Below are 15,547 nucleotides of genomic sequence, written 5' to 3'. Positions count from 1 at the left end.
TCAAAATAACTCCCAAAATAAACGAGATATCACAAGGTGAAGTTAAGAGAAATTTAACTTTACCAATTTTTGCATCCTAAATTAGGCTAATTTGGGATACCTAATATAAATTGAATTAAAAATAAACTAAATAAATTTTAAATAATATTTCTAATAGTACTATTAAAACGACTCTGTTGCAGCAAATAAGATCGAGCTATTAAGATAGATTTTGTTTAATGTAATATGCAAATGAGGTTACTCATTAAGTGCAAATTTCGTTTGATAATACTATATAGAGAAATCACGAATGTTAATTTCCTTTGAGAGAAATAGCATAAAACGGAGTTATATATTTCTTTGACCACAGGGAGTTGAACATATGAACACTACTACTTTATATAGATATACAACAGAGCTGAATGAGTGCATCATAATAGACTGCAATAACCCTAAAATAATTTTAAACAAAGACCACTATTTATATCTAACTAAAATATGTAATAGCGTTAAAGTAATTTGTTTATTAGGCAGCACTGAAATCTTTGACAAAATCTGTCCCACAAGCAACATATTGTCTGCTCTAAATGACTCAACAAAGATGGATGAAACTTTCATGTTTGGATAGACTTTTTTTTACTAGAAGTGTTAATATACCTGCCATGTCCCATATGCAACAAGTTGTTCAGTCAATATCTAGACTAGTGTTGGAACAATTATCCAGAATCAGAAAAATGAAAACTTTTAGAATATCAGAATCAATATAAGAAAAGATAGTCTAATTTCAAATTCCAAAAGGGATTTTTTTAAACTTAATTTTTCATTATGTGTACTAGTGATTAAATGATAATTGTTTTTGACTTAATAGTAAAACTAAAATTTGTAGATAATATCAAAAGATAATGTAATATATTTTACTTGTGTATAAAAATAAAATAATGTTTAACTTTAAACATTTTTGTCAAAAAATATTTTCTTTTTTTCTTTTATGCATTCAATAATTTTATGCTTCAAGTTAAAAATGAAAAAAAAAATGGTAAAAATGACAACAAAAAGGGAAACTTTTTTTCAATGTTTACATTTCATACATTACGTTTGGATACTAATGCGTGGGGTCAAATTTGATTGGATATGGCTGAAATTTTATAGGCTATATAAGACTATACTGGACTTTGATTTTCATTTTTACGCACACAGGAAGCAAAGTCGACGAAGAATATTTCAAAATTGATAAGATAAATCTGTATATATCATCCATTTTCATATAGATAATAGTTTCAGAATTATTTTTATGCATAATATATAAATATTTGATAATTATTAATTGTGCGAAATTTTTTTAAAATGTTATCTTTTATAGAAATTCAAATCCGCTTAAAGGGGAAAACAGCTAACTATGCGCTAACCAGCGCTCAGTCAGTTTCATTTGTATTCTATTAAAAATAAAAAAATTTTTCTGCTTTCAAAACGAAAGTAGAAAAATCAGTTTCATTTTTTATTCTGAGTTTGTCGATTTAAAAAGTTATTTTTAAATTTTTCAAATTTGATTTCCAAACAATACTATTTTGTTGTTTTTAACACTTAGTACAAGTCTCGGCAAAGGCTTCCTTTCTAGGGCAATTGCTCTTGACATATCAAAGGCCTTTGACAAGGTATGGCATAAGGGCCTACTTCATAAGATTTCCAGCTACGATATAACTGGAAATGTTTTCTCAATTATTAAATTATTTCTCTCTGATAGGCTCATAAGAGTAGTGGTTGATGGGCAGAAATCAGAGGCCCAGAGTATTAATGCTGGAGTCCCTCAGGGGGTCCATCCTGGGCCCAACTCTTCCTGATCTACATCAATGATCTCCCAAAACACACACTTAAATCATTCGTTGACATGTATGCTGATGACACGACCATCTATGCCAACACATCAAAGGCCGTAAATGACAAAGTTCTCTGATTCTCTCTCCTCTGATCTTGAACGCATGGTACAGTGAGGAAAGAGGTGGCCGATTACTTTTAATGCATCTAAAACTAAGCTATCTTTACAGCATCAACGCTCTGATCCCCATCTGGCATCAATTGAAATGAATGACTCTCGTCTTGGGGAAGCTTCATGCTTTGACAAGCTTTTGGGATTAACCTTTACCGCTGATCTGAAATGGAACATGTACAAGAAGTCTGTTGCTCAGGTCACTGGGAAAATGGTAGGATCCTTCTACCGCTCCAGAAGATATCTCACTACTGATACAATTCTCTATCTGTATAAAAGCCAAGTACGTCCAAGGATGGAGTACTGCTGTCACATCTGGGCTGGAACTGCTAAAAACAGACTATCCTGCCTTGACAGAGTACAAAATAGACTTTGTGGCTTAGTGGGGGATGTTTTTTTCTCTTCCCTGCAACCTCTCTACTACAGAAAAGACATTGCAAGCCTGTCTTTGTTTTATCGTTATTTCCATGGAAAATGCTCGTCTGGGCTCCAATCTTTGGTCCCTTTCTCGCCAATCTTTCACGAAAAACACCCATCTAGCTTAAACCACTATCAATAATTTTCCCCACTCTTTATCTGCGCCTAAATCAAAATGTAGATTCCATGAACAAAGCTTCTTTCTTAGAAGTGCACGCCTGTGGAATTCTCTTCCGTTTGCCTGTTTCCCACCCGACTACAACAAATAAATTACTGATGAATCACCCCCTTAAATAAGACACTTTATCAAATCTCCAATACTAACTATTCTTCTCATACTATCCCATTTATTACTGTACATGCAATAACCCCTATCCCTGAGTGGCTTCCAGGCCTTGTTAAGTGGTGACCTCTATGTAAAAAAAAAAAAAAAAAAGTTTGTTTTTTTTGGTGTTAAAATTGTTTTGCCTTGGCAAAACCCGGAAGAAATACTCAAAAAGTGTGAAAGCTTTTAATGGTTTCAAAGGCTTGGTGTTAAGTTCTTTGATTTAAGTCTACTTGTAAAATAAAATTTTACAAGATATACAAGGTTAGTTGAGTGCAGATTAGACGGCCATAGAATCTTGGTTATTAATATTATTGATACGGTTTGACAAGACACGGCTACACGCTTGGTCGATAAAAGATACAATTCACCCACGGCTTACTTCCTAGTGGAAGTTATTCATAGCAGACCTTTTGGAACCTGCACTAAATATAGTTATCTGCACCCTCTTCATGAGTAGGGTGACCATTTACAACTGCGCAGAAGTCTTTTGGCGAGGACGGAGCAAGCAGCCATATTTTTTAATGCACATCTAATAATGCCCAGAATTGTTTCCCAATATGAGAGACAAAATGAAACGACGGTTAACTTAATTATTTTTTCTTAAATAAATTGTTAATATTTCTTTGCCTCTAATTTCATAAAAAAGGCATTAAGTCTAACCCGTTTTGTTAGAAGTTTAGTCATTTTATGTTTTAAATCTAAATTAATCTTGAATATTATAAACAAATTTGTGTGTGTGTGTATATATATATATATATATATATATATATATATATATATAAAAGCAAAAATGTGTGTGGACACTAGGAACAGTTTTGATTGGCTAATCTAATAATCAAAACTCCTCATAAACGATGATTCTAATGGTCTTACTTTTAGCATTAAATGAAAGACAATTTATTGTTAATCTTGGGGGGAGGGGGGTAATTTCTTTCTAAGTGACCATTTACAAAAATATAATTATACGAAATTACCCCCAAAAGACATTGCATATACGAAACTTGCCATTAACATCCAAATCTTATGCCAAATGAACCGCCATGTTGCTATGGCAACACGCACACAAATATTATTTTTAATTTTGAACTCTTGTATTTAATATTTCATAACATTTTTTAATTTTTTTAAAACTGACTTTTTCCATTAAACAATTATCGTAAAATTACAAGCAATAAATACGTTAATTTTGAGGATTCGCATTCTTTTGTTTACAAAACCATTTGGCAGAAGTGACGCCCGACTGTATAGAATGAACCTTTTTTTTTTATAAGTTTTATTTAAAAAATCTTTATTTGAACTTAAAGGGCTTTTTTAAATAGATTTATGAACTGTTCCCCCCCCCCATTAATATGTTTATGAACGTTTACCTAACTTTTATAATAAAAATTAGGTAAACGCCGATATCGAAATTAAAGTCAGTTTACTTTTAAAAAAATAAAAAATAACGGTGTTTTTTCTTCAATTACATTAAAAACTTTATTTGAACTTTCCAGCATACTTTTACTTACATAAAAAATATAAGTTATAATTTATTTATATTTTTTTAAAAATATATTTAACAAAAAGTTAGTAATTGTCTGTATTTTGGAGAGGACGTGTTTTCATTGATTGAGATTGTCGGACTGACTTCCTCATCTTGGTTGTTATTGTCACAACGTTTCGGCCGTTTTGCCCTCTGGCCTTCGTCAGGTGTTTTGTATCGAACTGGGGAACCGTTAGGAGTCTCGAACCCAACCCTTTATTATTATTACGGGGGTACCGTGTTCGGATTCCAGCTAGGCTTTGGGACATAGTTGCTGATTCTGTTTTGAATGTTACTTTTTTCACTGCCTTCGTTCAGGTTCGAGACTCCTAACAAACGGTTCCCCAGTTCGATACAAAACACCTGACGAAGGCCGGAGGGCAAAACGGCCGAAACGTTGTGACAATAACAACCAAGATGAGGAAGTCAGTCCGACAATCTCAATCAATAACAAAAAGTTGTTTATTGACATTTCTCACGTATTTAATCAAACATCGTAAAAAAAACCGTATCCATTACATAATATTCCCCAAATAATTGTCTTTGTTTATTTGAACTTTATAACAAATTTTTGCATACATAAAAAAAACTGATCTTTTATAACATACAATTATGACATTTCTTTTAAGAAAATATTATATTTGGAATTATTACTTCCTACATCGATTTTTTTTAAATTAACGATTATAGTTATTTCACCTGATTAGTTTTTTTAAAAATGTTCCCAAATTCGAAAAAAAAAAAAAAAAAAAAACTTCCCACATAAATTCATTTGATAAATACGTTTCTAGCGTGGGAAAATAATTTCTTGTATACAGAAATTATTTTTTGCTTTATTTCTAAATATTTAATACTCTTACATACGATACCCACAACAGACAGTATGTAAGTCTTCTAAACCCTTTTCTTGCAACTTTCCCAGAATTGTGCTTATCTTCCGTTCTGTCTCCATTGGGATCTTCAGATCACTTAGTTGTCTTAAGATGAAAACAAAATGTAATAAATCCCCAGATGTGCCTCTCCACTGTACTGTATATCAATACTCTATGGCTGATCAGGATAACTTAAACATTTACATCAGATATACCGCTGCATTCCATGTTTATAAAGAATACATCCTCTATAGTATCGAACCTGACGAAATGGTTAATTATTAGTATAGATTGCTTCACACTCCAAGAAATTCTAACAGCCAACAGTGGTTCACTCCAGAATGTGCTGCTGTCATTGCACACATAGCTACTATTTCCATTGCTTTCAACGAAGTAGGTGTTATGAAACTAAAGCTACCTTTAGGACTGTAGCAACCACTGTAAAAGAGTAATAAAAATGTGATGTGTATTCTCAGTATGTCAAGTCCAAAATAACTGAGCAACAGCTTGGTTCCCACAAGTTTTGGCAAACAAATAGAGTCCTGAAAAGAGGCGGGTCCTCTATCTCAACCATCATCGATGGACCTGACAATTTCGTCAGCATATGGCAAAGCAAAACTCTTTACTAAAAACTTTGCAGCAAATTCTACCCTTTGTGATCAGGGCCACCTACCTCCTGTATTTCCTACTGTGACTGAAAACACTATGCAACATAAAATATCTGTGCATGATGCTGTCAAGCTTATCAAATATCTTGATTCCAGTAAGGCAACTGGCATTCCAATCAGTGCTCAAAAAGCTTCAACTGAATTAGGTCCTATACTTAGAAAACCGTTTTAACGTTGCCTTAAGGAGAAATGCTCCTTAACACCATAAAAAACATGTCTGCCCTGTATTTAAGAATTCAGTCATCTGCCTCTCAATAAAGAATAATCAGTCTCTTGTACATCATGATTAAGTTGTTAGAATCTTTAATAAATAAAGTGGTCAACCACCTCAGCAAAAATAACCTGCTCAGTGACATGCAATATAGTTTCCATTCTACTAGATCTACAGCTGATGCATTAATATCACTCAGGATTAATGAATCTCAAGGAAGATTTCGTTTCTAGAGCGATAGCTCTTGACATATCTAAGGATTTTGATAGGATATGGTATAAATATCTCACAAGATTGCCAGCTACAAAATAGCCGGAAATGTCTTCTCAATTATTACACCCTTTTTCTTTGATAAGCTTATTAGAGTAGTTGTCAATGGGTAGAAATCAGAAGCTCATAGTATCAACATTAGCGGCCCTCAGGGTTCTATCCTGGGCCCAACTCTCTTCCTGATCTTCAATGATCCCCAAATCATATTCTTAGGTCATTCGTAGAGATTTATGCAGGCAACACAATCTATGACAACACTTTAAAAGCCAGCAATGACAAAGATCTTTCTGATTCTGATTTTAAGCGTGTGGTGCAGTGGAGAAAAAGATCACTTATTAATTTTAACCAAGCTTCTCCCCTTTCATCATAGTTATGCTGATCCCCAACAGGCCTAAATTGAAATGAATGGTTCTCATCTTGAGGAAGTACCATGTCTTGACAAACTTCTGGGACTAACCTTCACTCCTGATCTGAAATGGCACACATACATCAAATCTGTTACCAAGATTGCTGGAAAAGTGGTTGGATAATTCAACCGCTCCAGTAGGTATCTCACTACTGATGTAATCTATCTGTATAAGAGCCAAGTACGTCTTAAACGGTTAGTACACATGTACAAAAATGATGAATACAGCCATCAAATCCCAGGCAAAAGAACTATGTTAGTATTGCAAAGGGTGGTCACAAGCAAAAGTATTTGATACTATGTAACCTACATTAGCTGTATGCTGCTTTTAAACAAATATCCCAATGTTACGGTGAACTTTTTCAAATTTTCTAAGTTGTGTATAAAGTGGTGTATTTTAGCTGAGTCAATGGCTACCGATTCGTTTGTGTGTAGCATACATCAAAATGCGAAACTTCATTGATTATGACGATTCATTATATGATACAAGAACTTCATTTCAAAAGTAGTTTATGATTCTTCCAACAAGAAATGCATGATGCACCATTGTGGGACATGTCCTGGCAGAGAAGCATTGAAGTTCTTGAATGAAGAGCCGATTGATGTGGATCCACATGATAAAGTTTTAATTAATGAAACAATTGATTGTACCACATTAAGTACTCATACTTAATATAAAGAATACAAAGATGTGTTAACACGAACAATCTCTCAAGACACTCGTATCTAGTAAAATATGAAACTAGATACTTTAATAAGAATGTTTGAATGAAGTTCTTGTTCTTGAAGACTTTGCTGAAAACTCAATTTTTAAATAAGACAAAGTTTTCATTGGAACAAAGAATATTGCACCCAGTACTTTATAGTGCTTTACTGCCAAGACTCCAATGGACCATTGAAGCATCTTTCATGGTGTTGTATTTCTTATGACAACAAACCCAAACAATGACAGTTCGCTAAATTTGTGCTCCAGATCAACAAAATGACAGTCTAATAATGGCTGTGTGGGTCAACATAAAAATTATAGAAATATGAATTCGTTTGCATAAAGAATTTAGGATTCATGCAAAGTAGGTTTTCTTTGCTAGAAGCCCTGGAAAATCTTGCAATCAAATTGGTGGTTCAGTAAAACAGCATGCAGCTAAACAGTTACTTCAACGTCCTCTAAATAATCAAATCCTGGATTATAAAGCCATGCTAGAAGTTTGCTTGCAGATGTCTAATCGAGTATAGAAGTTATGAAAGAAGTAAAAAAAAAAAAAAAAAAATGTCTTGAGGCAAGATTTGCCAAGGAAGACATAGTAAGAACCAGAAGCAACCATCATTGTTTTGTCAACATCGAACATCAGTCGTAAGCTGTCCAGTGAGAACGTCTCGTACACCGACGCCCATAATTAACTTACCATAAATTCTTAAGATCTGATATTTCTCCAATGCAGTATGCAACATGTGTTTATAATTCTTTCTGGTGAATCGGCATTACATGAATGAAATTAATACACAAAAACGTGAAGTAACCATGAAGCTCATGTATCCTCATGGACAACACAAGAATATTCCAATAGGTATAAATTGATGTATGGTTTGTTCAAATCAAGAACATTGTTTGCATGGTTTTCCTATTAACATATATAGGAAGAACATCCAAGATAACTAATGAGCAGTAGGAGAAAACAATGTCTACATTTAAGCGATATAAAAGAAAAGAAAAGATTGTATATAATGTTGCTATATGTGGGTTTTGATCATGAAATTCGCTTTCATTGTAAATATCTGATCAGTGTGAAATCGTTTTACCTTTAACGATACAACTTTCTAAAACTTATTTCAATATGAATTTTATATAAACAGATGGTCTCCAACTGCATCTCACATATTCACACAAGTTGTTTTCTTCAATATGGTATTTCTAAATTTTTTTGAAAAAAGATATAACTTCAAATAGACACAGAGTGAACAAAATAATTTTTTACCATTTTTGGTCCAGATGTATTTCAGAGTGTCTGCATGAATGTCCAAAGGAAAAACGGTACCATATCAGCCATATCATTTTCCCCCCATATTGAGGCACAATTGAAAAATTTCAAAACAATAAAATCACAGACCGCTTCATTTCTGAGCAAATCTGGTGCCAGTTTTAGATTTCTCAGGTCAAGAAACTTACCAGAGTGAATTTTCAGAATTACGTGTCGCAAACTAAATATATTCAAAATATATTTAAGAAAATCTAATTATTAAGAGTCACTTGGGTGACATCCCAGGTGATTCATATAAAATGGAAAATGCTCTAAATCAGGAATTGCTTTGAGTTACTCAAATTTTCAGAATTTATAAAATCTAAAGACATGGAAGTCAAACTTAAATTTCTGGATGATTTGACATATATAGATAGATAGATTATCTTTATATTAGAACCTATCAGGATAAAAGCTAAATATACTACAAATAAGACAAAACAAAAACAAATAAGAAAACTGCTTATGAAAATAAAATTGAATAGATTAGAATATTTATTAATTCAAATATTAAAGGAATTAAGATAAATGATTCTTATTCCATGAATTTTTAGAGATAGGCTTTTTGCAGAGGAGAAATCATTTAAGAATGTATTACTGGCTAAGCATGAATTTGAAAAAATATTAAAAACTTAGTGAATCAAAAAGGTATCTTCAATAGAATTAAAATATCAAACAATCAATGAAATTATATTCTTGAGGAAGAATCTGTAATTCAAGGTGTGTATTGCATATCTTTTAAATATTTGTTAGTATTAATAAGAAATAATGAGACTTCATTGAGCTACAGGGGCCATTTATACTATTTCCCAAAAGGATTAACTTGTACAACTAAACAAAACAGGGTAAGAATCCATATCATGACATCCCTCTTTCATTAAAGAAATGAACCCCCTTCCAGCAAACTCTGCTTAAACTTTCAAGTATGAAACTTTCCTGTAGGCGGTAACTTTGGGGGGGGGGGGTTACAACACGATCTAGTGATTGTTTTAGAGGTTTTGTTGTTGCTTGACTGTGTTTTATCTACAGGCCTGTGTGTTTCTGCTGAGGGAGTGCAGGCGGTGGATGTGTAGGCTTTTCAGGATGTACGTTTGGAATATTGGGTGGCGTAAACAAGGTTGTGGAGTCGGATGATAAAAGTCAGACTCCAAGTCCTAGAATTCAAAGGACTTAGACTCCTGACTCCTATATGGAAATCTACTCTGCAGGTCCATATACCAGCGTCCCACACCTATTCAGCAAACATTTTATAAATACTTTTCATGTATATTATTTTTTACATTTTACATTCACTTGTATGATAAATATACTCACATATAAACTTAACCAGCTTTACAGAATAAGATAAAGAGGTAAAAAATTTACAATGAAATTTTATTATGCTATCAGTTCTAAAGCTAATACAATATTTAGGGATAGGGAAACCTCTTTGGACCATGGCATTTCGAAGCCAAACGCTTCATCAGAAGAGGGGAGTAAAGACACATACAGAGAAGAAACTTTTTAAAAGATAATATTGCATTTATAAAAAGAGGATCAAAAGGAAAACCGGAAAAAGCTATAAAGGGCTATAATAGCATGCGCTGCTTCTTGTTGATTTAGGCATGTTTTTTTTTTTATAAGATTGTAATTCCAGATCGATCCTAGACTAATCCAATTGCCAAATTCCATTTGACTCGGGAACTGGATAACTTTCAGTTATCCAATGTAATCCACTGTGACCTAACTCAAAGACAGAATTTTCATTGATCCTGTGTGAAGTCACAACCAAAACGAAAACAGCTGTCCAGACAGGATTTGTAGTGATCCGATGGACCAAAATATCTTGAAGTAGAAGCATTGCAGTACAATACAAAATATGATATATCTCCAAAAATAAAAGCAAAACTATACAAAAACTGCTAAATTGTTCAACTGGTAAAACCAAACAGGAAAATCATGTAAAAAAATAAATTTATTGAACTTAAGGAGTTAGATAAAAAAAATTCTGAGTCAGACGCCAGCTAAAACCTCAGACTCAAACTCTACAACTGTGGGTGTAAGCCAAGTTTAATACAGGGTTGTATTATGCAGAAATATCTGTGTCGTATTGGAAATGTTGGCATCTTCCTTGAGATGCCTGTGAAGAACCTGTCCTGTTGGGGCCTAAACAACGTGGGGTCGCAGTTCAGTGCAAGCCTGTCTGACAACTGCTGGAGTCCATCTTTTTGTGTCCTGGTCTTGTACTCACACCCACTGTCTTGCACTAAGATCCTTAGCGTGTTTATCATGTCTTTTCTGCGACAACTGTCTCTGTAGTAGGCAATCCTGAATTTTCTTTTTTTGAATATTTTGGTTGGTGCATTTTGTAGAGAGATTACTGACCAGTTCTCCCGAGGAGGAGTTAACATGATCTATCGGTGACAATAAGCTTATGTTTATGTCCCAATTGCTCAGTATAGCTGTTTTTCATGGCTGCTTTGATGGTCTGTATGCAATGTTTTGCCATGCCATTCAATTGGGGATGGGTGGGGGGGGGTAATGCACTCACAATCCAATACTTTAGCAAATTCTCTGAAATGTCATTGTCACTGATAAACCTTTCTAGCACTCCCTGTTCAAAGATTTGCTTTCACTTCCTTTGGGATAATTTCTTTAGTTTGCGGATGAAGGGGTATTTTGAATAGTAATCCACAATGAGGAGGCAATTAATCCTGTTAAGGCTAAAAATGTCAGTAGCTATGATTTGCCATGGTCATACTGGAATCTTATATGGCATGAGGGTCTCAGCAGTTTGGGACTTTTGGAGTTCTTACATATGACACATTGCTGTATTATCACGCTATGTCATTATTGATGCCACCCCAGAAAACAGGTTTTAACTCTTAATTTACATTTTTTTTTAATTTATTTATTTATATATTATTTTTATTATTACATTTTCACCTTAAACACGGCACATTGCCACTTTCATGTAGGGGGTTACTCTCAGGGACATAAGCTACAGGGGTACTATGTAAGGAGTTGGGCAGCAAGATGTCGGTTCATGTTACACTTTAACTTCTACATGTCAGTACAGTTGGGGAAGCAGGGACCCGGAAAGGAATTCCAAAGTCTAGTGGTTCTAAGGAAGAAACTACTGGAGAAGGCTCTCTTACATCTAGGGATCTCTGAAGGGGTGGAATTTGTCGGGAGTATTTACATCGAGGGGGTACAAGTGCTTGCAGTTTGTTGGAGCATTCATCGTTAAAATACTTGTAGAACAGGCAGAGGGATGCAACATTTTGTCGATGGGACAGAGGCTGAAACTTAGATGACAGTTGGCAACTTTTTTGTACCTTGTCTAGGAGCAAGAGACTAGTAGCAGATGCATCAGCCCAAGTATGACAAGAATACTCCATACATGGGCGAATGGTGGCCTTACAAAGGTACAGGATACTTTCAGGCGTTAGCTTTCTAGTACGGTCATTGCCTTGGTGTCCATAATGTAACTTTTCTAATATCTGATTTAGGGATCCATATCCTGTTATCTTTGAGTAATACACCATTCTCAATAGACAGATGGTCTCAAAAACCTTCAACCATACTGGTTTAATTATGTAGTTTTCTGTGAGATTCTGACCAACCCTTAAGAATTAGTACCCTCAATTTGCGCAAAATTAGACAAACAAGATCAGAGACGGACCAGGTATGTTTCTACGCTTGGCCCGATGTTACAACTAGTGTTGGGACGATTCCTAATTTTTATACGATTCCGATTCCAGGAAAATATTGATTAACAATTCCGATACCAAGTACGATTCCGATTCCTAGGGAATTATTGTTTTGAAATATACCAGGTAGTTTTATGCTTATGGTCGGGTAGTTCCCAAATATGTTCTCTAACTTTGGAAGAGATATTTTATGCCTACACAGTCGTGTTTTGGTTTAAATAAAATTATTATATAGTAAACTAAACGGAAAAATTAGCAAAATTTATTTTACTTAATTGGAATACAGAAAAAAAAAAAAAAGAAAATAGAATTAATCCTTCAGAGCAAAAACAAATAAAATAGAATTTATATAACAGAACAAAAACAAGAAAATTAGAGAATAAATTAACACAATTCATTATTTTGGTCCTCATAATTAACAGATTTAATGAATTAAATTAAAAAAAATATTGCGGAAGAGAAAGAAAATATAATAATTAAATATAAAAAAAAGATAAATATTTAATTTAATAATTTATAAATGAACGTGCATAATTCACAAAGTGTAGTTAACACCTATTGTTTTTTCTTACTTTTTCATTGCTTTTACACGTTGTTTCTAACGTGAAGAATAAGTTTAGCCAAACTAATTTTGAAATAGGGTATATCAAAGGAACACATATAAAAACGATACCACTATAAAAACAAATGAAATACTAGATAAAATTGAGCAAAAATAATTACCAAAATTACAGAAAAAGATAAAAGAAAAACAAAACAAAAAATGGTGAAGTTTGTTGAGTGAAATGAATTATTGAAAGAAAATTAATTGAACTAATAGAAATGTTTAAAAAAAAATGTCACATTTCAATATTTTTTTAATAATTAAATTCTCAGGGTTGTCGAAATTAAAACTTAAGTGATTTTTTTTTTTATTAGACTTCTTTCGGAGCTTGTTACCTTGAAAAATACATTTTAAACCCTGTTTTTTTAAAATAAATTGAAAATAAAACGCAATCAAAAAAATGTAATTGATAATTGAAACTTTAAAAACATATTAAACATTGAAAAATTACTTATCTCACAAATTAACGTCCAATAAAGTAGATCCAGTCTTCATACAGGAATTCGGTTATAATAAATATATCTTTCCCAAACCTTAAAAATTAAATTTTTTTTTTTTTTTTTTTTGAGAGAGAGTTCTTTAAAATCGCCGGGGAGTGCCGCCTTAAATTTTAAAGAAGTAAATTTTAGGAGTTTAGTGCCTTTCAAAGACGATTATCGTAATTTATTATCATTTAATTTCCTTTTTTCCTCTCCCCCCCCACACCTTTCCACGTGGTTCAGTAGTTAACCAGTGCTCCTGTTGCTGTCAGTCAGCTATCTTCTAATTTCTAGTTAAAAGAATTTTTCATGAAATAGAATCAGCATTTAAAAAATTTTTTTTTTTTTAGTTGTATATATTGTATTTACTCTTTGAAGTGTAGGAGGGTTAAAAAAATTGGTGACACCTAGATGGTGACTTAGGGAAAAAAAAAAAAAAAGACACTGTGATTTCGACCCTCACTAATAAAACTGCTCTGAGTGACTAGTTGGTAATTTTGCTAAGTCGTGGACCAAAGAGTTAAAAAAAAGATTTCAAGAAATTCAACGAATTTTCGTTTGGTCCAAATTTCAAAATTTTGCGAAATAATACGTGATCAATTTCATTTTAGAGATATTTCTTTCAAAAGCCTTCTTTGAAAAAAAGAAAAAAAAGTATATTGTTCTATTAAACCTTTTACTGTTTAAATAATTTGACTTTGCTCGTTTTAAGAAAATATAAGTTGAAAAAGCATTTTCATTCAGTATTAGAAGATTTGTCAGTAAAAAAAACAGTCGCCAAAAAGATAAGCGTTTTTTTTTTATTTTTACTCGCAATGTAGAGCCCTGCATACTTCTTTTCAAGTTAACTCTTTTGTAGTTTTGATTACAATAGATCTGAATGAATGAATCTTGTAAGGGAGGGGGCACTAAGCATTGCCCTGTTAGTAATGAATTTCTTTGGTTTCTTTTTATAACATGCTACATTTCTCTCTTGCGGTTAGAAATATCAGGACATTTTCTTTTTTTCAACATCAGACTAAAAGAATCGTAATGAAGGAATCGGAAAATTAAGGTATTTTTTAACGATACGATTCCGATTCCGATACCTCCCAAAATACACGATTCTTACGATTAACGATTCCGATTCCGATTAATCGTCCCACCACTAGTTACAACCCCAGTGAACTCTTATTTGTCTATTTTCTTACATGTCCGTTAAAATCTATCTTGTCATAATTTTTATACCACTAGACATTACACAAGTTAGACACACATATGTAATATATACACTCCATGTTATACAAACAAATATATATTCATTCTGGTGTCGTAATGTCATACAGAACCCTTGATTACCTTTATTTGTAGGTTTTAAAAGCGAAAAAATTGATTAAAAAAAAAAAAAAAAAAAAAAAAAAACTTCTATGGCTTTATTTTTATGCATGCACAAAATTTTTCAAATCAGAAGCTATAAACCGGATGGACGGCTTCAATGCCCAAGCAAGACGATTTAAGTTTTGGAATTTTATATATATATAGCTGTAAAACTGATTTCAGTTTTATAATAGATAGGATCAATTAGGCTTTAATGGCTCCATAAAATGTATTAAAAAAATAAGTTAACACTGGTTAACTTTCAATGCACATGGTATCTAAACAGACAAAAATAAAAACGAGTTTGGTTTTTCATCACATGAACTATTTTTAATATTGGAAAACATTTTAAGAAAGGTGTAGCAGCAGACAAAATGATTTAGTTTTTCTCCCTACCCCCGCTGAGTGATTCAGTCAAACACTGGCCAATCAGCTGGTGGAGTGTATTGATTCATCTGTCCCATAAGGAAATTCTTTGGTCCCTTTTGGAAATTACAGTCAGCGCAAGATTGAATGCGCCTGAGCAAAACACGCACAAAAACACAGAATACATTGGATAATAAAGGTCTTAACATTATTACCCTTGGATTAAATGAAAAATCTATATAGGAGGGGTGTAAGCTATTGAAAAAAATTGAAAAATCGAAAGAAAAAAAATACAAGGAAAAACTGTGCATTGTACAGGTTCGCCTTTTAAATTATGTATAAAAATCTTTGCAACATATCAGCCAAAAAGAAAAAAAA

General features: G+C 32.9%; 1 protein-coding gene across 2 annotated transcripts in view; it reads right to left on the bottom strand.

Annotated features, from left to right (window-relative positions):
* LOC145277578 (uncharacterized) overlaps window positions 1–15,547 on the bottom strand; it is a 240,795-nt gene that overhangs the window by 153,951 nt on the left and 71,297 nt on the right. The gene's annotated exons all lie outside the window — the stretch shown is intronic.

Source organism: Euprymna scolopes, chromosome 6 (genome assembly GCF_053919585.1).
Source record: "Euprymna scolopes isolate OS-2025 chromosome 6, ASM5391958v1, whole genome shotgun sequence".
In the NCBI taxonomy this organism is placed as follows: Eukaryota; Metazoa; Mollusca; class Cephalopoda; order Sepiida; family Sepiolidae; genus Euprymna; species Euprymna scolopes.
This window is presented reverse-complemented; position numbering and strand designations above follow the sequence as displayed.